Genomic DNA, 24,683 nt, shown 5'->3' with positions numbered 1-24,683 from the left:
TGTCCAGTTTTCCCAGCACCACTTGCTGAAGAGACTGTCTTTTTCCATTGGATAGTCTTTCCTGCCTTGTCAGAGATTAGTTGGCCATACATTTGTGGGTCCATTTCCGGATTCTCTATTCTGTTCCATTGAACTGAGTGTCTGTTTTTGTGCCAGTGTCATACTGTCTTGATGATTACAGCTTTGTAATACAGCTTGAAGGTCCAGGATTGTGATGCCTCCGGCTTTGGTTATCTTTTTCAAAATTGCTTTGGCTATTTGGGGTCTTTTCTGGATCCATACAAATTTTAGGATTGTTTGTTTTAGCTCTGTGAAGAATGCTGGTGTTATTTTGATAGGGATTGCATTGAATATGTAGATTGCTTTGGGTAGTATTGACATTTTAACAATATGTGTTCTTCCTATCCAGGAACAGGGAATATTTCTCCATTTTTTTGTGTCTTCTTCAGTTTCTTTCATAAGCTTTCTATAGTTTTCAGTATATAGGTTTTTTATCTCTTTGGTGAGATTTAACTCCTAGGTATTTTATGGTTTTTGGTGCAATTGTAAATGGGATTGATTCCTTGATTTCTTTCTGTTGCTTCATTGTTGGCATATAGGAATGCAAAAGATTTCTGTGCATTGATTTTATACCCTGCAACTTCGCTGAATTCATGGATCAGTTCTAGCAGTTTTTTGGTGGAATCTTTTGGGTTTTCATATAGAGTATCATGTCATCTGCAAAGAGTGAAAGTTTGACCTCCCCCTGGCCTATTTGGATGGTTTTTATTTCTTTGTGCTGTCTGATTGCTGAGGCTAAGACTTCCAATACCATGTTCTACAGTGGTGGTGAGAGTGGACATCCCTGTCTTGTTCCTGACCTTAGGGGGAAAGCTCTCAGTTTTTCCCCATTGAGGACGATATTAGTGCTGGCTCTTTCATATATGGCTTTTATCATCTTGAGGCATGATCCTTCTATCCCTACTTTCTTGAGGGTTTTTATCAAGAGAGGATGCTGTATTTTGTCAAATGCTTTCTCTGCATCTGTTGAGAGGAGCATATGGTTCTTGTCCTTTCTCTTATTGATGTGATAAATCACATTTATTGTTTTGCAGATATTGAACCAGCCCTGCATCCCAGGTATAAATCCCACTTGGTTGTGGCAAATACTTTTTTGTTGTATTCTTGGATTCTGTTGACTAATATCTTGTTGAGGATTTTTGCATTCACATTCATCAGGGAAATTGGTCTATGGTTCTCCTTTTTAGTGTGGTCTCTTGTCTGGTTTTGGAATCAAGGTAATGCTGGCTTCATAGAAAGAGTTTGGAAGTTTTCCTTCCATTTCTATTTTTTGTAAAGCTTCAAGAGAATGGGTGTTAACTTTTCCTTAAATGTTTGGTAGAATTCCCCTGGAAAGCCATCTGGCCCTGGACTCCTGTTTTTTGGGAGATTTTTGATGACTAATTCGATTCCTTTACTGGTTATGGGTCTGTTCAAATTTTCTATTTCTTACTGTTTCAGTTTTGGTAGTGTATATGTTTCTAGGAATTTGTCCATTTCTTCCAGATTGCCCATTTTATTGGCGTATAATTTCTCATAATATTCTCTTATTATTGTTTGTATTTCTGCTGTGTTGGTTGTGATCTCTTCTCTTTCATTCTTGGTTTTATTTATTTGGGTTCCTTTATTCTTTTTGACCAAACTGGCTAGTGGTTTATCAATTTTGTTAATGCTTTCAAAGAGCCAGCTTCTGGTTTAATTGATCTGTTCTACTGGTTTTTTTTTGTTTTTTGTTTTGATAGCATTAATTTCTACTCTAATCTTGATTATTTCCTGTCTTCTGCTGTTTTTGGGTTTTATTTGCTGTTCTGTTTCCATCTCTTTAGGGTATAAGGTTAGGTTGTGTATCTGAGACCTTTCTTCCTTCTGCAGGAAGGCTTGCATTGCTATATAGTTCCCTTTTATGACTGCCTTTGCTGCATCCCAGAGGTCCTAGGCTGGGGTGTTATCATTTTCATTGGCTTCCTTTTACTTTTTAATTTCCTCTTTAACTTCTTGGTTAGCCCATTCATTCTTTGGTAGGATGTTCTTTAGTCTCACACGTATTTGTTACCTTTCCAAATTTTTTCTTGTGGTTGATTTTCGAGTTTCATAGTGTTGTGGTCTGAAAACATGCATGGTATGATCTCGATCTTTTTGTACTTTTTGAGGGCTGATTTGTTTCCCAGTATGTGGTCTATTCTGGAGAACATTCCATGTGCACTGGAGAAGAATGTATATTCCGCAGCTTTAGGATGAAATGTTCTGAATATATCTGTTAAGTCCATCTGGTCCAGTGTGTCATTCAAAGTCATTGTTTCCTTACTGATTTTCTGCTTAGGTGATCTGTCCAATTGTTGTCAGTGGGATGTTGAAGTCCCCTACTATTATGATATTATCAATGAGTTTCTTTATGTTTGTGATTAACTGATTTATATATTTGGGTGTCACATTTGGAGCATAAATGTTTACAATTGTTAGGTCTTCTTTGTGGATAGGCCCTTTAATTATGATATAATACCCTTTTCATTTCTTGTTACAGTCTTTAAAATCTAGATTGTCTGATATAAGTATGGCTACTCTGGCTTTCTTTGGTCAACAATTAGCATGGTAGATGGTTCTCATTCCCTTACTTTCAATCTGAAGGTGTCTTTAGGTCTAAAGTGGGTTTCTTGTAACAGCATATGGATAGATCTTAGTGTCTTATCCATTCTGTTACTTTATGTCTTTTGATTGGAGCATTTAGTCTATTGACGTTTAGATTGAGTACCGAAAGTTATGAATGTATTGCCATTATGTTGCTTGTAGAATTGGAGTTTCTGCTGGTGTTCTCTGGTCCTTATTAGTCTTTGTTGGTTTTGGTATTTATTTATTTAGTCAGTCTTTTCTCCCCTCAGAGAGAGCCCCCTTAAAATTTCTTGCTGGGCTGGTTTAGTGGTTACAAACTCCTTTAATTTTTGCTTCGGAAACTTTTAATCTCTCCTTCTATCTTGAATGACAGCCTTGCTGGATAATGAATTCTTGGCTGCATATTTTTCTGATTCAGCACATTGAATATATCCTGCCTCTCCTTTCTGGCGGGCCACGTTTCTGTGAATAGGTCTGCTGCACACCTGATCTGTCTTCCCTAGTAGATTAAGGACTTTTTTCCCCTTGCTGCTTTCATGATTCTTTCCTTGCCTGAGTATTTTGTGGATTTGACTATGATATGCCTTGTTGATGGTTTTTGTTGAACCTAATGGGAGCCCTCTGTGCCTTCTGGATTTTGATGTCTGTGTCTTTCCCCAGGTAAGGAAAGTTTTCCACTATGGTTTGCTCACATAACCCTTCTACCCCTTTTTCTCTCCCTCTTCTGGGACCATGATTCTGATGTTGTTCCTTTTTAATGAGTCACTGATTCTTAAATCATGCTCTTTTGCCTTAGTATCAGTCTTTTTTTGTGCTTCATTGGTCTCTATAAATTTGTCCTCCATATCGCTGATTCTATGCCCTGCCTCATCCATTCTTGCCTCTGTGATTGCAGCTCAGTTATAGCATTTTTTTATTTTATCCTGACTAGCTTTTACTTCTTTTATCTTCACAGAAAGGGATTCTAATCTATTTTCGACTCTAGCTAGTATTCTTATCGTGATTCTAAATTCTGGTTCACGTATCTTGCTTGTATCTGTGTTGCTGTCATTTCTTCCTGCTCTTTCTTTTGGGGTGAATTCCTTTGTTTCATCATTTTGGAGGGAGAAAAGGAATTAACGAGGTAAAAAACGTTAAAGTTAAATTAAAATTAAAAAATTGAGATTAAAAAAAATTAAAATTAAAAAATTAAAAACAACCTCCCCACCCCCGACACACACAAATCAAATAAATAGTGCTAGATCCTAGGTGTGTTTTGGTCTGGGTGTTGAAAGCGGCTTGATAGACTAGAGAAAACAGGCGAAAGGAAAAAAAAAAGAAATCGCTTGAAAATTTGAAAAAATGAGTACACTGAAATAGAATAAAATGAAATGATGGAAGTAAAATAGACTTTGAAAAAAATTTACACAGAAGTAAAAAATATAGTAGAAAAAAATATTTTTAATAAAAATTGAAAATAAAAATAAATGTTTTCTTTATGAATTCAAGAAAAAACAATGAAAAAGATAAAGAAAAAATTGAATAGATGGACCAGCGAACAGACTGAAATACGATTGACATTACTTTGTTTTCCCCTAGAAGTCAAACTATGAAGTGCTTTATTGTCCCTAAACTAAGCTGGCAGAGAGATCTGTGTTCCTGAAAAGCAAGGTTGGCCCAGTTGGGCGGCCTTAGTGTACCGGCTCCGTTCTCCACTAGATGGCGCTTCTAGCCTACTGGGGTGGATTGTTGTGGTGCTTGTAGGTGTGTATGCTCATGCACAATTGGGGCAAAAATGGCATCACCTAGCTACCCGGTCTCTAGTATCAGAACTCTGTTCTTCCTGATCAGCAGTCACGCAGCAGAGATCCTTTCTCTCTGGCTTCCATCCACTCCCTGCTTTTACACTGTCCTGACCGAGCCCCAGGCAGCATCTCCCTCCTGAGTTTTATCTTTGATGCGGCTGTTTCCCGACCTCCTATTTCTGAGGGACTGCGGCTTGTACCTGCTCGGATCCTCTGTAGGAGGGTCTCACCGAGCAGTGGCCAGGTGCCAGCTGCACCCAGGAACGTTCGCGGGACCGTGCTTTTGCCGATGCCCAGAGATTGCCGCTGGGTGCCAGCCTGCCCCAGAAAAAGCACACACGACTGTGTAGCAGCAGCGTCTCAGCCTTTCAGGGATTATGGAAAATCACAGCACACATCTGGCGTCAGGCTTCACCCCCAAGGACCTTGTTCCAGCACCAGCGAATGTGGTTGTTCTCCCGGGTCCACTGGGGCCTTTGCCTGTGGGGAGGCCACAAAGCCTCTATCAGATGTCCTCCCAGCAGGGACACCACCTCTCCCTGTGTGGCCCAAAGACCCCTGGACTTCACTCTGCTCCTGGGATTCGCCCTTCCCACCAGAGCACCTCCACGTATCAAACTGCGGAGTTTCAGACTCTGCGCTCCCCCTTGATAGAGTCTCCATGGAATTTAAGCCCTCTCCTTTCTCATTTCTCCCTTTTTGGTTCCGGCTGTGGGGCTGTTTCCACTCTTCCACTTTCTCTCCAGCTGCTTTCATTGGGAGGTGCTTTTCCCACCACCTGTCTCTGTCCTTTCTCCACAAGCAAAAACAGCTCCCTGCCCTCTGTGGCTTCTCTCTCCCCCAGTTAAACACTGCACGGCATACCTGCTGAGTTCTGTGGTTCTGGTTGTGCAGACTGTTGTGTTAATCCTCAAGTCAGTTTTCTAGGTGTGCAGGATGGTTAAATGTTGATCCAGCTGTATTTCGTGGACGTGAGACACACAAAAAAACTTCCCTGCTTCACAAAACTTCACAGTTTTGTATTGTTTTTTTTCAAATTTTTATTTAAATTCTAGTTCATTAACATACAGTGTAGCATTGGTTTCAGGAGTAGAATTCAGTGATGTCATCACTTACATACAATACCCTGTGCTCATCACAACAGGTGCCCTCCTGATACCCATCACCCATCTAGCCCATTCCCCACCCACCTCCCTCCGTCAACCCTCAGTTGGTTCTCTATTGTTAAGAGTCGCTTATGGTTTGTTTCCCTCTCTCTTTCCCCCATTTCCCATATGTTCATTGGTTTTTGTTCCCTAAATTCCACATATGAGTGAAGTCATATGGTATTTGCCTTTCCTTGACTGGCGTATTTCTGTCAGCGTAATTCTAGCTGAATCCACATGATTGCAAAGATTTCATTCTTTTTGATGGCTGAGTAATATGCCACATCTTTATCCATTCATCAGTCGATGGACATTTGGGCTCTTTCCATACTTTGACTGTTGTCAGTAATGCCGCTATAAACATTGGGATGCATGTGCCCCTTCGAATCTTTATTTTTGTATTCTTTGGATAAATACCTAGTAGTGCAATTGCTGGATCGTTGGGTAGTTTATTTGTAACTTTTTGAGGAACCTCCATACTCCATAGAGTGGCTGCACCAGTTTGCTTTTCCACCAACAGAAATCCGTTTTCAATCTGAATAAAGATCAACATTCTTGAATTAACAACATTTTTTTAATGTTTATTTTTGAGAGAGAGACAGGTGTAAGCAGGGGAGGGGGAGAGAGAGGCGGAGGCACGGAATCTGAAGGAGGCTCCAGGCTCTGTGCTGTGATGCAGGGCTCGAACTCATGAACTGTGAGATCATGACCTGAGCTGAAGTCAGACGCTTAACCGACTGAGCTACCCAGGCACCCCCAAAGATCAGCATTCTAAACATGGCCCCCACCGTCTGTAGAGACCCTTGTTAACCTCTCCAGCTTCTTCTTACCCTCTCAGGCCACTGTGCTCCTGAAGCTCTGGGCTTCTCCTGGGTTTTCAGAGGTGCTCACCTGTCTTAGCCCCTCTGCCTCAAAACCCTTCCTTGTTTTCTTTGCCTATTGTTTTAAAAGGTAGGTCTTGTTATTCAGGTGCGGTGACACCAAGAGATCAGGTGATTGCCTTTGAAAAGAGTTTGTTATTCACAGATACCTCCAGGAGCAGGCCCCAAGTGGCAGGCCTGGCCACGGCGGGGAGGCCCATGGTCGGTCTGGAGGCTGAAGAGGTGGGAGGAAAATGTGGGCAACAGCTTTGTTCGTGTTTCCTGTGGAACAGAACAGGCAGAGGAGGGAAGGCAGGTTTAGAATTGGCTAATTTGAATTATTTCCAGTGGGGGAGCGGAGGGGCCGTCCTGAGTTGTCTCGTACCTGCGGTGGCTGAGAGCGAGCCACGGGGTAGGTGGGAGGCCACAGTGGGCTCTAGGTTGCTCGGTTTATGTAGGAAAGATAAGCTGTGTGGGGAAAGGTGTCTGCGGTCACTAGGAAGTGGCTAATCCTGGGAGGGGACAGTCCCTCTCCAGGCTCTGAGGTTCCAAATGCCACAGCTTGGAGAAAACAGCGGGTGGAGGGAGAATCCGGAAAATAAGAAAGTATGATCAGTACAACCTTCTATGTGCTCCTTATCGGTGAGCTTTCAGCTCAGCTGTCCCCTCCTCTGGGAGCTTCCAGTGACTTCCCAGACTACGTCATTTTGCTCCTTCACAATTTCTAGCTTACGTGATTCTTTGATGAAAGCCTGTCCTCCTGACCGAATCAGACATGAGGGCAGGTAATTTGTCTCTCCCGTTCACCTTTGTGCCCACAGCTACAAAACAGTGCTTGGCGCACGGTAGTCGTTCCAGAAATACCTGTCAAATAGATAAACGAGGGTCTCCCGGCCTCAGTCACTGCCACACCAAAATGAATTTCCCTTTTATCCACAAATTAAATCCTAGAGGCCAGCAACTTAGAAACTATTTTTCCTAGGAAATCTTGGCAGTTAGGGTGCTAGGTCAAATCTTAAATGCTGGGCACCTGGGTGGCTCAGTTGGTTGAGTCCGACTTCGGCTCAGGTCATGATCTCACTGCTGGCGAGATTCTGTCTCTCTCTCTCTCTCTCTGCCCCTCATCCCCTCACGCTCTGTCTCTCTCAAAAAATAAACAGTAAAAAAATTTTTTTTTAATCTTAAAGCTTATGCAGTGAATAACATCCCTGATGTGTTTGACTCACCAACCATCATAACAATGTGGGAAAGGTGTTTTCTGAGTTGTGGACGTGAGAACCCAACACTTTCTTAGAGCAGTCAGCATCTGTAGCTGCCATTCTAAGGTCAGCAGGGTTTTGGAATGAGGCTTCCTCTGGTGTGGAGGGAGATGACAACCGAGTAATTCAGTGTGCTACCAGTTTACTTTTCCATAGAGGTGTCTGTCAGTAATCCCATACTGTATACACCAAAGTAAATAATGAACTTAACATTCTCCTTAGATATTTTGAAACAGGCAGAGATCACCTTAGGACTCAGAAATTTCTCTCTAGCCCTTGCAGGGGTCAGTTTCTTTTCATAAATTGAGGACTGCCTGAATGCCCAACCCCTTACTTGACTCTGAGGTGTGTCCAGGATCACTGTGGCTTCATAGATACAAGCTAGAAGGCCATGAACAGGGACAGCATGTGGTGGTGGTCAAAAGAATTCCAGGAGATGAGGCTTCCAGCCCCAGCAATGCTACTTACTCCCTGAACAAAAGTCAGCTACTTCGCATGAGTCGGTTCTTCATTTCCACTTATCCCACCAGACTGCTCTGATAAGAAATTTAAAACGTGGAGGCACTTAAAAAATACTCAGATCTTATTTAATAACTTGTAACAATAAGGAGATGGCTGACATTATTTATGTGTAAGCCGCTGTTCTAAAACTTCACATGAATTTATTGAATCTATTGAACCCCAAGAAGGATGTCCATGGGGCATGTGGGTGGCTTAGTCAGTTAAGCACCGGACTCTTGATTTTGGGTCAGGTCATGATCTCACGTCTGTGACTTCAAGCCCTATGTCAGGCTCTGTGCTGACAGAGTGGAGCCTACTTGAGATTCTCTCCCTCTCTCTGCCCTCCCCTGCTTGTTCTCCGTCTGTCTCAAAAATAAATTAAAAAACCCATCCCTGACATTACCCATATTTTAAACATGAGGAAACTGAAGTAGGGGCTAGTAATTTAATCAAGGTCACACAGCAAGTAAACTAGAGCCGGGGCTTGAACCTAGGTAGTCTGGGCCTGGGGAGCAAGCACTTCTCTTCTACCACGCCTCCCTGCAAGGAAATGCATCTTTGCAAAGTAAGATTTGGTAATTTTGTTGTTCCTTCCCCGGAACCATCAGAGGCAACTCAGCATTTTTTTTTTTTTTTTACGAGTTTCCTAGACTATAATGGCACATGGCAGAGCCTAAAGGGAGAGAAGTGGTCTGCATGGCCTGATATGGGGGTGACGTCACAGAGGTCCCATGCATTCCGCTGGCACCTGGTGCTGAAGCAAGAGAGACGTTCGTTTTCCCCAGCCTTCTTCAGAGTTCTCTTCCGAGATGTCTGCTCTTCGCCTTTCACCCTTTGGAGACGGATTTCGCCTTCTCTTGAATCTCATCTTTCTGTTAGCCATATCTTCCTATCAGACTCTGAAACAAAAAACTCCACCACTCACCACCTCTTTGATATTCCCAGAGGACTTTGTGGTTTTATCTACCTTAATCCTAAATTTCCCTGGGAAAGCAATGAGAACTGGCTTCGACCTCTGCTTTAGGATGTGTTCCTTCATGTGACCCTTCTTCCCCACAATCTCAGGCTGAAAAGTTGTAGGTCAGGTTTGTTCTTCCTGGTAAAGTTTCCCAGAGTAGCAGGCACGCGGTGGTCTCAGCCTCTTGGTCCTACCCTGTCGCTGCTGCTGCGCAGACGCACTGGGAGGCACGGGTCTGTTGTCAGACAAGGGCGGCAAAGCTGATCTCCCAGGAACTTCGGTATACCGGAGCTTGCTTTCGTGTGCAGCCAGGGGACACGCAGCCTTCACCAACAGTAACGACAGGTGAGAACGCGGGGAGCCTCGCGTCCCTTCTCCGAAGTGGAGGTGGCCTCCGCGCAAGGCCGAGCTGGGTCCCGGCGGCCGGAGCCCCTCCCGGCCTGCCCTGAACCCACAGCTGCGAACTACAGTTCCCAGAAGCCCCCGCATCGTCCCGGCTCCCAGACTCCATTTCCCGGAAGTCTTGGGCCCTGCGGGACGTCACTGGCTTCCCGCGGGGGAGTCTGCGGGTGTCGGGTGGGCGGCAGCACGCCAGGTGCCGGGGAGGTGCTGCTGGGCCTCTCTGGGGAGGCACCCTGAATCTGTGGCTGCTGCTTCTCACAAGATAAGTCAGAGTGAAGCTTTCCCTTTCCCCCTTCTCTTTATTCGTTTAACATGTACTTTCTGTGCTTCCTATCTGTTCATCTGCATTTCTGATTTGTGGACTGGGAGACTGAAGAGGAGTCCTTCACTTAATCCTGCCCAAAGGGGCCACGATCCTTCCCCCAGCACCGGCCCCGCCGCCCTTCCTCGACCCCCTCCACACTGGCCGAGAAGCGTTAAGGGATGAAAAGCAGAAAATAAACACTTGTCCCGTCACTCAGATATTAGTAATTGTTATTTCAGCCCCGCCCCCCATATCAATGTGTTTATATCTGCACATGCTAGGTATGGAGATGTGTATGTAAATATACGTCTCGACACATAACAAAAAAGTTTTGGTTTCTATGTAACAAAGTGTTTACATATTCATCTTGAACGTCCACCAGTGTTAATAGTTGACATTGGAATTTTTCATAGTACTGTCAAAGACCTGCCCTGTATCAGCATTTCTTTTCAGGGTTTCTAAGCACCAGTGTTTTTATTTGGAACCCCTAGCAAATGCTTCAGTCAGGTCTTCTCAAAACAACTTTATAGATAGGAACTTGATTTATTGTGGTGAACATTTCACAATGTGTACAAATGTTGAAACATTATGTTGTACACCTAAACTAATAAAATGTATGTCAATTATACTTCAATAAAAAATGATCAAAGGGGAATCCAATATATGTTATTGATACCAGAAGAGTAACTGAATTCTATGATGTGGCAGCAACTGTGTTCAGAGCAAGAACAGTGTATAGAAGCATGATTTATCATCAAGATGTTCCATTCAATTAAAAATATTTTTAAAATTAAAAAAAAAAAACAACTTTATAAAATTATTTTATTAGTTGTGGTAATGGTATCATGGTTATGTTTCATAGGAAGAAAAAGCCCTTTGTGGGTTAAGAGGTACAAGTCATAGAGTATCTGGGTCTTAAAAATACTCCGGGAGGGGCGCCTGGATGGCTCAGTTGGCTGAGCATAGACTTTGGCTCAGGTCAGGATCTCACAGTTGGTGAGTCCGGCTGTCAGCTCAGAGTGGGTTCTGGCCCCCTCTCTCTGCCCCTCCCCCACTTGCACTCTCCCAAAAATAAATACTCAAAAAAATACCCCAGGAATAAATAAAAGTGGGGAAGGAGGAGGTGAGGTGATGGCTAAACAAGGTTGGCATCGTGGAAGCTGAGTGAGGGATACGCTGGAGTTCACTGTACTGTTCCGTGTCTATTTGAAATTTTCTGTAATAATTTTTATGTGTACCAAGGATTCTTTTTGGGACAATGAGGTCCATTCTCCTGCCTCGTGTTTAAGTCACCCCGTGACCGCTGCGCAAACGAACAGTTGTCACCTCCAGTCCTCTCTGTGATGCTCAGTGATTTCTTTTCCTGGGACCCATCTTCTCACAGGTTTTCCACGGTACTTGTGAGACCAAAGTAAGTCTCCGCTCTTCCCAGAACATGCCTTTCACCTTCACGTTCCCCCGTCTCCTCCTGGCCTCTCAGACACACGTGACTTTGGCGTCTGGCTTATAGCCTTCTGCTCCATTTCCCGGTCTCATTTCATTCCGAGTGACATCAGGGTGCCTCGCCGGGTAAATGCTCAGTAAATATTTGTTGAATCTCAGCGTCCACATGGATGAATCATCGGGCAAACCTTGGCCTTCTGTCTGGAGCCGGGGGTGTCGGCGGGCAGGAGTCCCCGGGCCTGTGGGCGGTGGGCATCTGCCGCGTGTGCTTCTCCTCGCCCACCGGTGACTCCGAGCCTTCCCTTTTTAATTCTTGTTCCGAAAGTTCTCCTCCCCCTGTGCCTTCACAAGGGGCCTGCCGGCTGCTCCCCGCCCACGGCCTGCTGTCCGCCACGCTTTCCACACCCACCGCTGGGCCCCGGCCGCCACGCGTCCCAGCTGTCGTTCTCTGTGTCTCCTCGTGACTCCGCTCTCCCGCTCGCCTCAGTTTTCGGTCGGTCTCTCCGGTGACTCATCTCGTTATCACTTTCAACAAGTCTAGTGGGGCTCTTCTATTTAAAAACATCTTCACCAACCCACGTGCTACTTACTCCAGCCAGCAAGCCAGTTCTGTCCTAAGGTTGCCACATTTCTGTCCCCTTAGACTGCTGTTTCTTCAGTCGTACACTTACCATCACCCACTGGCTCCCTGGCCCCTAAAATCTGACCCATCCCCTTGAAATTCGACTCTCTCTGCTCACAGACGAGGAGAATAAAAACTACACGGAGGGACCTTTTTCATCGGTCAGACTGGCAGAGATCCCCGGGTCTGACGGCAGAGTCCTTGTCAAGGCGGTGGGGAAAGAGTCTCATGTTGCCGGTAGGCAGCGCGGCCGAGGGGAGTTGGGCCGCATCTGACAGTTGCACGCATCTGCACGCGTTTTAAATGACACACGTACGAGGTAATTCACCGAGTAGTTTGTAATAGCAAAAAATTGAAAAGGACCTAAATGTCCATGGAATTGGTCAGATAAATCCCGGCCGTCCATGTGGCGAAACGCTGCGGCTGGTGATGGTTCATTTGGTGTGTGAACTTGGCCAGGCTATGGTGCTGAGTCGTTCGGTCAAACGCTAGATGTTTCTGTGAAGGCATTTTGTAGATGTGATATTTAGTAAAGTTGGTAACCCTCCAGAATGTGGGTGGGCCTCACTCAATCAGTTGTAGGCCTTAGGACAAAACCTGACATTTCCCGGAGCAGAAGGAATTCTGCCTCACGACTGTAACACCAAAATCTTGCTTGAGTTTCCAGCCTGCAGGCTCCCTCTTGGGATTTTTGGACTCAAGACAGAAACATCAGCTCTTATCTGGATCCCAAACTGCTGGCCTGCCTTATGGATTTTCAACTTGTCAGCTCCCACAATTGCATGAGCCAGTTAAAAAAAAAAAAAATCTCTATTTCTCTGTATCTAAATCTATATACCATCTATATCTATAGGTTCTGTTTCTCTGAAGAGAATGATGCAATACTATAAAAAAAAAAAAAGTGAAGATACTCTCTATGTGGAAAGATCTGCAGAATATATATTTGAATGAAAAAAAGCCAGGTGGATAACATTCTGTGTTAAAAAAGAATTGAAACAAGAATATGAATTTATATTTGCTTTTATCTGCACCAGAACTCTGGAAGGGTGCACAAATTAATTAAAGTAGTTACGTGACGGGTGCCTGGGCGGCTCGGTCAGCTGAGCATCCGACTTCAGCTCAAGTCATGATCTCAGTTTGTGAGTTCGAGCCCTGCATCGGGTTCTGGGCTGACAGCTTGGAGCCCGGAGCCTTCTTTGGATTCTGTGTCTCCCTCTCTCTCTCCCTCCCCCACTTGTGTTGTCTATCTGTCTCTCTCTCTCAAAAATAAATATTAAAAAAAATTCAAAGCGGTTACTTGAAAGGGACTTCTAGACAGGTGGAGGACAGAGGTGGGAGCGACACATTTTTAAATCTATTTTTTTATATTTCTATGATTTCTGAGCCATGTGACTATTTTTACCTATCCCCAAACTTCAATTTTCTGTGGGTTTCACTAGCTCCTGATTGCTAGCTGTTCGCTTCCTGGTCCCACTCGTTCAGGAGGCGGCCTTCTCCAACACCCGTGATCTTGCCCGGCAGTGTCCTCAGCCAGCCTCTCTGAGCTTTGACCCTCCTAGTGCTCTGACTCGCTTTATCTCTTTCTTTGACTCTTCTGTTCTTGACCGTGGACATTCCCAAAGTGTTGTCTCTGGCATCTTTCCTCTGGCCCCTTTTCGCTTTCTGTGCAGCTGAAACCATTCAGTCTGAGTTTCTGGTCTGTGTCTCCCCTCGAGAGCCTTGCTCATGGTCAAGACCTGCATTTCCAGCTATTTCCCCACGTGTTTCCAGACCAGGATTCTGTTGTGCCACAGAGTAATCTCTGAAAAGGAACTCGTCATCTTCAACCCAGGTTTTTACACTGGCTACTCTGTCAAGTGGTGTCCCCAGCCCTTAAGAGGGCATTTTGGCGGTCACGGTGACTGGGGAGCATTCCTTGGATTTAGTGGCAGGAGTCTGTGGTGATAAGCACCCTCAAGTGCGCGGGGCGGTCTGGCACAGCGGGAACTGTCCCACCCAAATGCCGGGTGACGCCCTCCCCATCCGTCACCGTCCGTCCTGCCATCTCGGTGCATACGGTGTCGGTGTGGGCTCCGACTCTCCCCTGCCCCTTCTTCCTGCACTTAGCTGATCGCCCAGCCCTGCTGCTTCCTCTCCTGCGGCTCTCACTGGCCTCATTCACCTGTGAGCTGGCCGCTGCAGCCTTGGCAAAGGCCGCCTCAACTGGCTCCGCCTCCAAGCCTCCGTTTCCCGCGCTTGTCGTTTGCTGGCCGAGTGCTCTCCCCGCACATGCGTGGTCACCGTCCTCTTCCGCGAGCGGTGCGCCCAAGAGCCAACGCCGCCTGTCCGGCCTTGTCTCGCGTCTGGCCACGTGCGGCAGGGTCACGGACGCTTTCTTGCCGGTCCCCACCGGGATGAGTCCCCTGGGTTCAGGGGTGGGCCTAGCCGTGCCTCAAGCACCTGGAAGCCCGTCTGAGGTGGAGGGTGTGACCAGGACGGTGTCCGGAACACAGGTCCCATCCCGTCGTGAGGTCACTCCCGCTGGTCCCCCTCTCCCTCCTCTCCACACCTGTTTACAGGGACAGATCCAGAGAGAGAAAGTTCTCTGACCTTTCCCTTGTCGCAGCAGACGATCTTCCCTGGGAACCCCTCTGCCGTCGCGGGAAGGAGATCTGACCACCACGAAAATGTAGCAATTGCAGCCTAGAGGGAAAAGTTAATGGGTCGGTGTTTGTTCAGCACTAGTTTGTCCTGCCAGATTTCTGAAGCCTTTAACGACGGGCGACGCCCCGCAGCCCGGACACACTAGGACACAGGAAGGAGCAGGGGGCAGGTGGGGGTGCGTGGTTCCGGCGCGGCCTGTTCCCTCCCAGCCCGCGGGCGGGAGCTCCGTTCTCCAGAATGTTCTTGTCGCGCAGCCAGAACTCCTGCAGGCGGGCGGTTGAGTCCTGCCGCGCAGGCGTGACGAGTGCTGGCTGAGAGCCGGCTGTGTTCTGCCGGGACGCGGGTAGTGCGGTCGCCCCAGGGGCAGGGGACCCCGCAGGTGCACCGGGGCAGGAGGAAAGGGTTTCACTCCAGAGAACGAGGCGCCCTGGGGAGAGCACCCAGGCCCCCGGGGTCCGAAACAGCACGGGAGGGGCTGCTATGTGGGGTTGGGGCGGCGGGGGGTGGGGGGGCCGAGGTGGCCCCACACTGAGCCGCGGTCCCGCGGGGGTTGTGCGCTTTGCACACATTCCACCTGCCGTCACAGCCCGGTCATCCAAACCCGGAAGGCCCCGTCGCAGGCGGCCTCTGCGTGGAGGGCCGAGAACTTTCCGGGAGACCTTTCACGTGGCGGGAGGCGAGAGTGGATGTGCAGCGGCGTGCAGGACGGAGGACCGTGGCCGAGGACAGGGTGACGCTGAGTGCCGTTTCCGCCGTCCTGCCCGGCTGCCCGGCCGCAGGGACCGCAGGGGGATGAGACGGAGTAGGGTGTCGAAGTCTGCCAGGAAGGCGCTGGCCCCCCGCTCGCAGCGCGGGTCACAGAGGATGGTGCGGGGACGGACTGCGGTTCCCAGGGTGGCGGCAGCCGGGAGGGGGTCCCTAGAGCAGGGAGCCACGTCTGTGACCCTCCGCCGAGTCCTGCCCACGGCAGCCACCGGGGCACCCAGCTGGGAGGGGTGTGGGGGGGGGTTGGGGCGAGCAGGCTTTGCGGGGGGGGGGGGGGGGTTGACAGCGACATCGCTGTGGCCGTGTTTTGGGACACACGTTTGCTGCCGTCATGAGGGATAAGGAGCGACAGCCGTGGGGAGATCCGGGCCACGGAGCAGACGCCACCGGACCCCTCTCCCCTCCGTCCTTGTGCAGTCTCCGCTCCTCACAGGCGTGCTTCCGGCAACTGAGTTTACACACTGGAACAGCCTACGTGTGAGGAGATTGGGGGCGCCTTTTGAGTTCTTTCACATTTTCCAGTGTCATTTTCCATTTTGCCGGTCTCTGGAAAGTTTTGCCATTATTCCGTCAATGTTGCAAATGAGGTGGTAGCTCTTACTTTGCTTTTCTGGCCACTCACAGCCAGTACTTTATTTCATACTGAAGACGGCACTCTAGTGACTCTCCTAGATTGTACCCTGGCCACCAGCAGATTGCTAGCAGCATTGAGACCTTCTCCAGACCTTCAGAATCAGCTGCACGGTGTAAAGCTGGAGAAGTATCCCCCCACCCCGCGTTGTCTCTCAGCAAAGAGATGACCCGTGTCTCTCACACGTAGAGTAGGAATCCTGTACCCAAGTTTTGGGGTCACCAAGTCCAGTCTTTTTTGTATAACAGGGTAGGAAATGAAACTACCTTATCTTTATTTCCCCAAATTGATTTTTTTCAACATGAACATTTTTTATGCTAGAAAAGTGAAAATTGCCCAGCTGAAATGTTACAAAAATCTTTAAAAAATATTAGAATTCACGTATCCAATGCTTTCACTTTTGTCATTACCTATTTCTTTTCCTACTTCACGCAATTATAACTTTATAGTGAAATACGTTTTTGGTAAAATGGATGAATTGATTTTTTTCAGCAAATCGGTTACGCATTGGTTTCTGTCTGATGCACATATGGCACATTGATTTTGAATGAATCGGTCTGATTCCACTGAAGGGACGCTCTGTTGAAAGGTGGTGACAAGTGGCTGAGGTGCCTAACAATCGGTTTTAGGAAGCGTAACAGCATCCATTTAACAATCCTGTAGCTCTGTGATGTACAGAGAGGTTGGCAACCTGAAGTTCCATTGATGGTCAGGATGTTTAATTTCAGGTTTAAATAGTAATGCTACCTTCTATCCATTGCTTCATGATCATCATGTTCATTTAAACAGTACTGATCGTGGGGCGCCTGGGTGGCTCAGTCTGTTGAGTGTCTGACTTTGGCTCAGGTCGTGATCTCACCGCTTGTGGGTTTGAGCCCCACATTGGGCTCTGTGCTGGCAGCTCAGAGCCTGCAGCCTGCTTCGGATTCTGTGTCCCGCTCGCTCTCTCTGCCCCTCCCTCGCTCATGCTCTCTCTCAAGAATAAGTAAAACATTAAAAAAAAAAAAAAAAAAGACAGTACTGATCATTTGTTTGTTAACTTTTAATTGAAGGTACATTGGCAGTCCTCTGGGACACTGATCCAGTGAAGAAGTTTGCCTTGATGATGATGATGACGTGATTTACATTTCCTTTTTTTTTTTTTTTTTTTAATTATTTAGAGAGAGAGAGAGAGTGCGAGCATGGGAGAGGCAGAAGGAGAGAGAGGGAGAGAAAAAATCCCAAGCAGGATCTACACAGAACCTGACACGGGGTTCGAGCTACAAAACCAGGAGATCATGACCTGACCCGAAATCAAGAGTCAGACGCATAAATGACTGAGCCCCCCAGAGCCCCTGTGGTTTATGTTTTCAAAAGCTTTTGACAAGGAGCTTCATCAAAAGTTGTTATTGTCTTTTTTTTTTTTTTTTTTTTAGAGATTTAGCTTGTGTTTTGGGGGGGAACTTTTTTTTAAAGTTTATTTTGAGAGAGAGGGAAGGAGAGAGAGAATCCCAGGCAGGCTCCGCACCGTCAGCACAGAACCCGATATGGGGCTCGAACTCACGAACCGTGAGATGATGACCTGAGCCAAAATCAGGAGGCAGACGTTTAACCCACCGAGCCTCCCCAGGCATCCCCTGACAAGGAAAATGCCAGAGCTGGAACTCTGAGTGCATAAAGCTGTGACAGAGATGGCAAGAGGGGAGCCACTATGTACTCTTGCCACTGGAGGGGACCCGGTCAACTCAACACCCAGAGGGTAGCATCGCTTTTGGTGACTTACTCTTAGGCTTCGCAACGAGGTGGAAAAATACGGACTTGGAACCAAGCCAGGACAGAATTTGAATGCTCATTCCACCACTTTCTATATAATTGACAGAAAAGTTACTTTATTGTTTAAATTTGTTTTATCATCTGTAAAAGCAGGTGTAGCAATGCAGACCTTCTAGGCCTGTAGTTTTAAAAAATGGGATAATGCATGTTAAGTGGCCTGGCATGATGCTTTTTAATAAATGGTAATTATTATCGCCGCCGTCATTGTCCAGGGCCTGGTCCCAAGCGTCTGAGCCCAGGTGCGCCAGAACATACTCACATTGACCATCGCAAGTCAGATCGCTCATTTGAGACTCGTATAAAACAGGACGCTAACGTATTAACAAAAGTGCAGCTGTGGTGAGGACCGGACTCTGTAATGAGCGCGAACATCGCGTTCTCTCCTGGCGGTCAGATCTGTGGAGGAAAGCATTGCTATCAGAAAACGAAGGTGTGGGAGAAATGTGAAATTTGTGCGGAGGGCATTGGTTGTGTGATTCAGAAGGTTGTGGGACCTGCGGATCGCCCCACGTCGTCACTCTGCCTCTCCAAGTCCCCCCAGCTCCCGGCCCATTCCGTCATGGGCCCTGTGCCCCTGTTTTCTTCCGTTCCCCCTCCTCTTCTCTCCGCCTGGACGCTGTAATTGACCTGGGGGCTTGGGCCGTGGTTATTTTTCCTCCAAAACGTGAACATAGGGTCGTGAAGATGAGTACGGACCCCTCTCCTCCCCGGCTTCACTTTCAGCCAGTCACTCGGTTATGCATACTGAGTGCCTACGGTCTGGGGTGCTGCGCCCAGGGGCTTGTGCACTGTGAGGCTCTGTGGTCACTAGTTAGTCTCGATTCAAAATGTTCCCAAATCGTCAGGGTGCCTGGGTGGCTCAGTCAGTTCAGCATTAGACTCTTGATTTTGGCTCCGGTCATGATCTCACCAACCGTGAGATCGAGCCCCACATCACGCTCTGCCCCGACAGCGCAGAACCTGCTTGGATTCTCTCTCCCTGCCCCTCCCCAGCTCGCTCGCTCTCAAAACAAACAATCATTAAAAAACAGGTTTCCAAATGATCCAATCTACTTTCTCATTTGCATTTGTCACAGTGAGAGACTTGACAAGAAAATGTGTCAGACTCTGAAAACAACTCTTCGGATAATTCTGGCGCTTTTTCCTTCTCCTCCTTGCTCTCCTTCCCATGCAGCTCTCACGCACGCAGACTTACCGGCCCGGAGGTGGGGTAGGTGTCCTGCTTGGTCCTCGTCGCCTGTTACAGGCCGTCATTTCTGCCTCTTCCCTGGAATCCCCAGTTCCACCAGGACACCTGCCATCGAAGCAAGGGAGTCGGCCACCCACAACCTCTCCTTGAGGTCCTCCGCCGACCCCAGGTCACTCCCTCATCCGCCGGAGGATACGGCACCTGCCTCGCTCTTCCCGGGACCGTTCTCCTTGGGGCTTTTAATGCACGTGCAGGCCACCCATCTAATGCCCGGCCCTCCTCTCCTCCCGCAGCCCGTTTTCCCTTCCTCCTCCGACATCTGCACCCACGGTCACACTCTGGACCTTGTGTCCTTACCAGTGAGTACACTCCTCGGAAACCCCATTTCGAGCAGCCGCGGCCTGACTGCCATCTCCTTCCTACCCTTTCAGCTTCCTCCCTCTAGTAGTGTCACTTTAATTTTTTCAACCCCAACAAAACCTCAGACAGTGAGACCTATGGATTTATCTTTGCTTCCCTCTCTCCATTCCCCGCTTAAATTCCACGAGCCATTATTATAAGCTGTCTCTCACGACCTCCCTTGTTTTCTTAACCTTCTGTTGGGTCAGACTCTCCTAGAAAACTCCCGGTTAAATCCGGTTTCTGGCTTATTCCATCCCTGCCCCCCTGCAGCGGAACAGAACAGCAGACCGCGGCTAAAGGAAACTCCGGGATGGTGACTGGTCTCATTTGACGTTCACGGCCAGATTCCTCAAAGGGACTGTCCGTTGCCCTCCAGCCCCGCCTTTCCTCAGTGAGGTCAGTCCCCCCCTCTCCTGCCCTCCTTTCCTTAGGCCTCTCCTTACTTCACGCACTGCTCAGGCTCAGCCGAGGACCCAATTCGACGAAGCGGCGGGAGCGGTCGGGGGAGCGCTTCCACATCGTGCCTCCACCAGCCTGCCGGCAGCCACGGCCAAGGACCCCGTGTTCCCTCCTGCTTTGAGGTCAGCCCGCTCCCCCTCCCTTCAGGGCTTCGCCGCGTCGCGACTCCTCTCCAGATCATCACTGGTTCGGCCTCGGCAGCGTTCCAACGTCCCGGGAGATCTCATCCACTCGGTACCCTCTTCCGGCAACTACCCCGATTTTCTCTTCGCATCGTAGCAAGACTCAAGTGCCCAGACTTGGCTTTCTCCAACCGTTTCCTTCCTAGTCTGCGAACCCCCCGTCCAATCAGGTTTTAGTCTGCCAGAGCTGCTCTTAAGAGCAACGCTGATCTCGTTACTGCCGAACCTGACGTGCTCAGCCTTCATCTTAGATCAGCCTCGAGGGAGACCCAGTCGGCCGTCTTCGCCTTGAGACAGTTTGCGTGTGGCTTCCGTGTACTGCGCTCCTTCACTATCCCGCCTCACCTGCTGCCTGCCTTCCGCATGGGTCTCACCTTTCTGATTCCTAAGGGCCCCGTCCTCGGAACTCTTCTCTCTGCTCTCCTTCTAAGCCAGCCCGTCCAGTCCCACGATCTTAAATGTACACCGTAGGCCGTGGAGAGAGTGCACTTCCCTCCTTCGTGCTCCTGACTTGCCTCCCCGGCAGCCTACTGGAAGTCTACACCTGGATGTCTAAAGGATCCGAAGCAACACTTGGCCCCGATCGCTAAAATTAAACACACAAATGCAAATGCTGGCAAAGATGCAGAGCAACAGAAACTTACTGCGTGGCGGAGGGGAGATTGTTCCGCTTTGGCGAGTGGTTTGGCGGTGTCTACTGAAGTTGAACGCGTGTCCCCCCCCATGACGCCATAATTTCACTCCTAGGTGTTCAAACAGATGGGTACACGTGCACAGAAGACACGTACGAATGTCACTAGTGGCATTATTCGGAATTGCCTCGCGCTGGAAATGGTCGGAACGATGCGTCTGTGGTAGGACGGAGAGACGGTGCTACGTGCATAGGTCCTTGCAGCTGTGAGCCTCACACGCACGGTCTGAGTTTAAAAAGCTAGTCACGGAAGCCTCCCGCTTTGCTAGTTTGTAGGAGCAAAGAGCAAAAACCGGTGAAACTTCTCTATGGTATTAGAACGCAGGACGGTGGCTACCTTTGGGGAAGAGCGAGGTTGTGACTGGAAGGGGGTTGAGAGGGGCTGCTGGCTGTACAGATGTGTTCTTTGTACGCTCTTGTATTTTGTGTGTGTGTGTGTGGGGGGGTTTACCAGGTTTAAACAAGTTCCAAAACTGAATTCTGATTCGTCACCCCTCGTGTGAACCCGCGCCCTCTCTGGCGGCCTCCGGCTCAGAACACCGCAGCTTCTTTCTGCGGGTTACACGAGCCAAAGCCCTGAGAGCCGTTCTGGTTTCTTTCTCTCACGCTTCCACGTCCACACCGTCAGCAAACCGGTCTGTTTTCAAAATACGGCCTCAACCGCTTCCTACCACTCACTGCTACGGTTTTGTCCAAGTTGCCATCAGCCCTTAGCTGGACTTCTTGGAGTAGTGTCCCGCTCGACTCTTCTGGTACTTTCGACCCTGCAGTCTCTTCCCTACATCACAGCAAGTGACTCTTTTATTTATTCATTTTTAATTTTTTTAATGTTTATTTATTTTGAGAGAGCATGAGCAGGGGAGGGGCAGAGAGAGAGGGAGACACAGAATCCAGGCAGGTTCTAGGCTCTGAGCTGTCAGCACAGAGCCCGACACGGGGTCTGAACCCACGAACCGTGAGATCATGACCTGAGCTGAAGTCGGACTTTTAACCGGCTGAGCCACCCAGGTGCCCCGGTGACCATTTTAAAAACATAACCAAAATCACGTCCCTCCCCTGCTCAGTAGCCTCCAGTGACGTACCGTCTCATTCTGAATAAAATGCCAAATCGTCCCAAGGCCAGGCAGGCCCCGCGTGAATGTGAATGTTTTCCAGCCGTCTGACCTCTCCTACCACTCACCGAGCTCCAGCGGGTGTTCCTAGAACAGCCAAATGCTTCTGTCTCAGCCAAATGCTTCCAGGCCACACCCTCTGCCTGGAAAGTTCTCCTCCCAGGTATCTACTTAGTTCATTCCTTCAGTCTCTGTTTGGAAACGGACCCTCTCCTGAGAAAGGTGTTTCTGGCCATCTGATTTGCATCGGCAGGGCAGCCCCTAGGTGGGGTTTCCCACAAGCCATCTGTGCTATTTTAGTGTTATTTAAAATACCATCGCTCAGCATTTTACACATTTAAAAAATTTTTTCATGTTTATTTATATTTGAGAGAGAGAACCAGCGGGGGGGGGGGGGGGTAGAGAGAGAGGGAGACAGAATCCGAAGCAGGCTCCAGGCTGAGCTGTCAGCACAGAGCCCAATGCGGGGCTTGAACTCACAAGCCGTGAGATCATGACCTGAGCAGAAGTTGGACGCTCAATCGACCGAGTCACCCAGGCGCCCTGGCATTTTACACATTTATTTAGAATAAATGTGAGTTCTGTGAAAGCAGATTTGGTTTGGTCCACGTCTGAAGCCCCACTACTGTAAGGTAAGGCCAGGTAAATCTTAGGCACTGGCTGTGGATGAATTACTTTTAATGAAGACCCAAATGTTTAAGACCAACTAGGTTATGTGATATTTCCCCCTTTCCTGCTTCCCTCACCAAGGTATTGGACAAAACCCAGTGAGGTGGCCCTTTATAATCTGGCGACAGACTAGGAAATTGCCGATCTAGGACCTTGGGAAAAATGCTGGGTCTCTATATGGGGACTGGACAGTCGTGGACACTGAAACACCCTTAGGAACTACATATGAAGGTCATAGAATTTTTTAGAAATAGAGAATTCCTTGCCTCCCAAAGTATTGTTTTCTGCGTTACTGCGGAGATCCTTGTCAATGGTCGTGGCTACACCTCTGATGTAAACTGAACCACTCTGTTTTTCTGGGCTGATCATAATTTCAAGGAAAAAGCTGTAACTTCTTTTAAAGTTTTTTAAAAAGCTGTAACTTCTAACTTCCAAGTCTCCCGTTTAGATTTTAGTTGTACCCCGCCGTCTAGTCCAACACACTGGGATCCGGCACGTTACGTAAATCTGTAGCTACGTTATGGTAGGCGTCTGTGGCGTATAAATAACAAAATTAGGGGAAAAAAGACATACCGCTTAAAGTAACTTCCTTTCTCGGTTCTTCAAATAGGAGTGAGGAGGGAAAAAAGGAGAGCCCGTGGCTAGGGGACACGTCAGGCGAAGGACACCGGGCACCACAGTGGGCGATGAGACGGACGCGTCTGAGCAGCGGCTGGTAGTCTGCCCGCCTGGGGACGGGAGGTGTTCCGGGACAACTAGGAGATACGGTTTTGTGGGCTACTCAAAAAGATACAGAAACCAAGGTCACGGTAACTTTCGGGGTCTCCCTGCTCATCCCTGCTCATCCCCGGTCGGGGCCTGGCATACTGGGAGTGGTTAGCACACAGTCTGGAGAGCTGGCGGGCCGGCACAGGGGGAGGCATGGAAGAGGATGAAGTTAGGCAGTGACCGCATAGTCCCGGGGCTCCGCATCTGACCTGACAGCATCTCTGAAGGGATCAAGTTAAGGGAACAAAGTGGGATCTTTCAGGGTTCAGGACGCATTTCCACATAAATCCTGTTCATTTAGGAATCGGTGGTACAGGGACAGGAGTCCTCTCCTTGCAGACAGACGCGGGGTTTCCCATTTGGGGATCTCCTCTGAAATGAGGACCCTTCCCAGATGCAGAGGCTTCATTTCCTTGGAATCTGAGCGGCTGATTCCAGCCAGAGCTTACCCTGTGACCGGGGTCCAGTCCTCCTGGGCAGTCTTATCTCTCCCCAATGGGACGACCTGAGTCCTACGTGACAGAAGTCTCGAGAAATTGAGGAATACCAAGGTGACGTTCCTTTATAGATGTGTCAAGTTACGACAGAAAAAGGTCCTGAGATTTAAATGGCTACATTATTTCCTGAATTCTGTTTTTCACCGTCTGGCGTCTTCAGTCAAGAAGGGGCCCAAATCCCAGTGTAGGTCACTGGCATTTATATAAATAAGCCAAAAAGACTGCGTGGATTTTTTTTTTCACTTGTGAAAATCTGCAGCGCCCCCTCCCCCAAGCCTCACCTGCAGAAGAGCCTAGAACTCCTTTTCTGTGCTACCCTGTTGTCAGAGCTCTCCATTCTCAAGGCCAGGCTGGGAAGTTGTCAGGTGCCCCTTGAAAGAGCTACCTGATCGCCAGACTCCATCCGGAGGAAACCTGATGCTGATTTCTGGCTGGCGCGTCGCCCTGCCTGCCGGGGGCATCGTGGGCACGGTCGTCTGCTTCAGAAATCTGGGGGCCAAGGAAAAGCAAGTAAAATGACCTTTACACAGCTGTTTAATTTCTGCACCGTGGTGAGGAAATGAGTTGACTCTACATCCCAGAGTCTGTGCGAACCCAACTTACAAAATATTACAAAAACTATACTGTGTACAGCAGCCAATCTGTGAGGCTTGTGAGAGGAGCCGCAGGAAGAAGCTACAATTCAAGGAAGGGGAATGAAATCTGCCCCCTTGTTCTTTCCAGGGTGCGCGACAGGAGTGTGCCTGGTCTAACCCCCCAGGCCAGTCTCTTGAGCACAGGGCCTTGGCAACAGAATTTTACAAAGTTCCTGAAGTGATCCCACGATGCGATGAGGGTTAAATAACACTGGTTTCAGGTACAGAAGAGGATCTTTGTAGGTTGTGATGAGCTAGAACGTTAAAACCAGAAGAGAAAATAACAGGAAGGTTTAACGCTTAC

General features: G+C 48.3%; 1 long non-coding RNA gene across 2 annotated transcripts in view; it reads left to right on the top strand.

Annotated features, from left to right (window-relative positions):
• LOC122219459 overlaps positions 1-21,481 on the top strand; it is a 34,750-nt gene extending 13,269 nt beyond the window's left edge. Inside the window, exons 1-4 of one of the 2 annotated variants that reach the window (XR_006202378.1) lie at positions 15,183-15,297; positions 18,950-19,133; positions 19,258-19,323; positions 19,637-21,481. This is a non-coding gene — a long non-coding RNA (uncharacterized LOC122219459). Of the gene's footprint in view, positions 1-15,182; positions 15,298-18,949; positions 19,134-19,257; positions 19,324-19,636 lie in introns of those variants that run through there. The other variant, XR_006202377.1, reaches the window with a different exon arrangement.
• The last annotated feature ends 3,202 nt before the right edge of the window (positions 21,482-24,683 follow it).

Source organism: Panthera leo, chromosome B2 (genome assembly GCF_018350215.1).
Source record: "Panthera leo isolate Ple1 chromosome B2, P.leo_Ple1_pat1.1, whole genome shotgun sequence".
Taxonomy (NCBI): domain Eukaryota; kingdom Metazoa; phylum Chordata; class Mammalia; order Carnivora; family Felidae; genus Panthera; species Panthera leo.
Note: the sequence above shows the minus strand (reverse complement) of the source record. Positions and strands in the feature narration are given on the sequence as shown.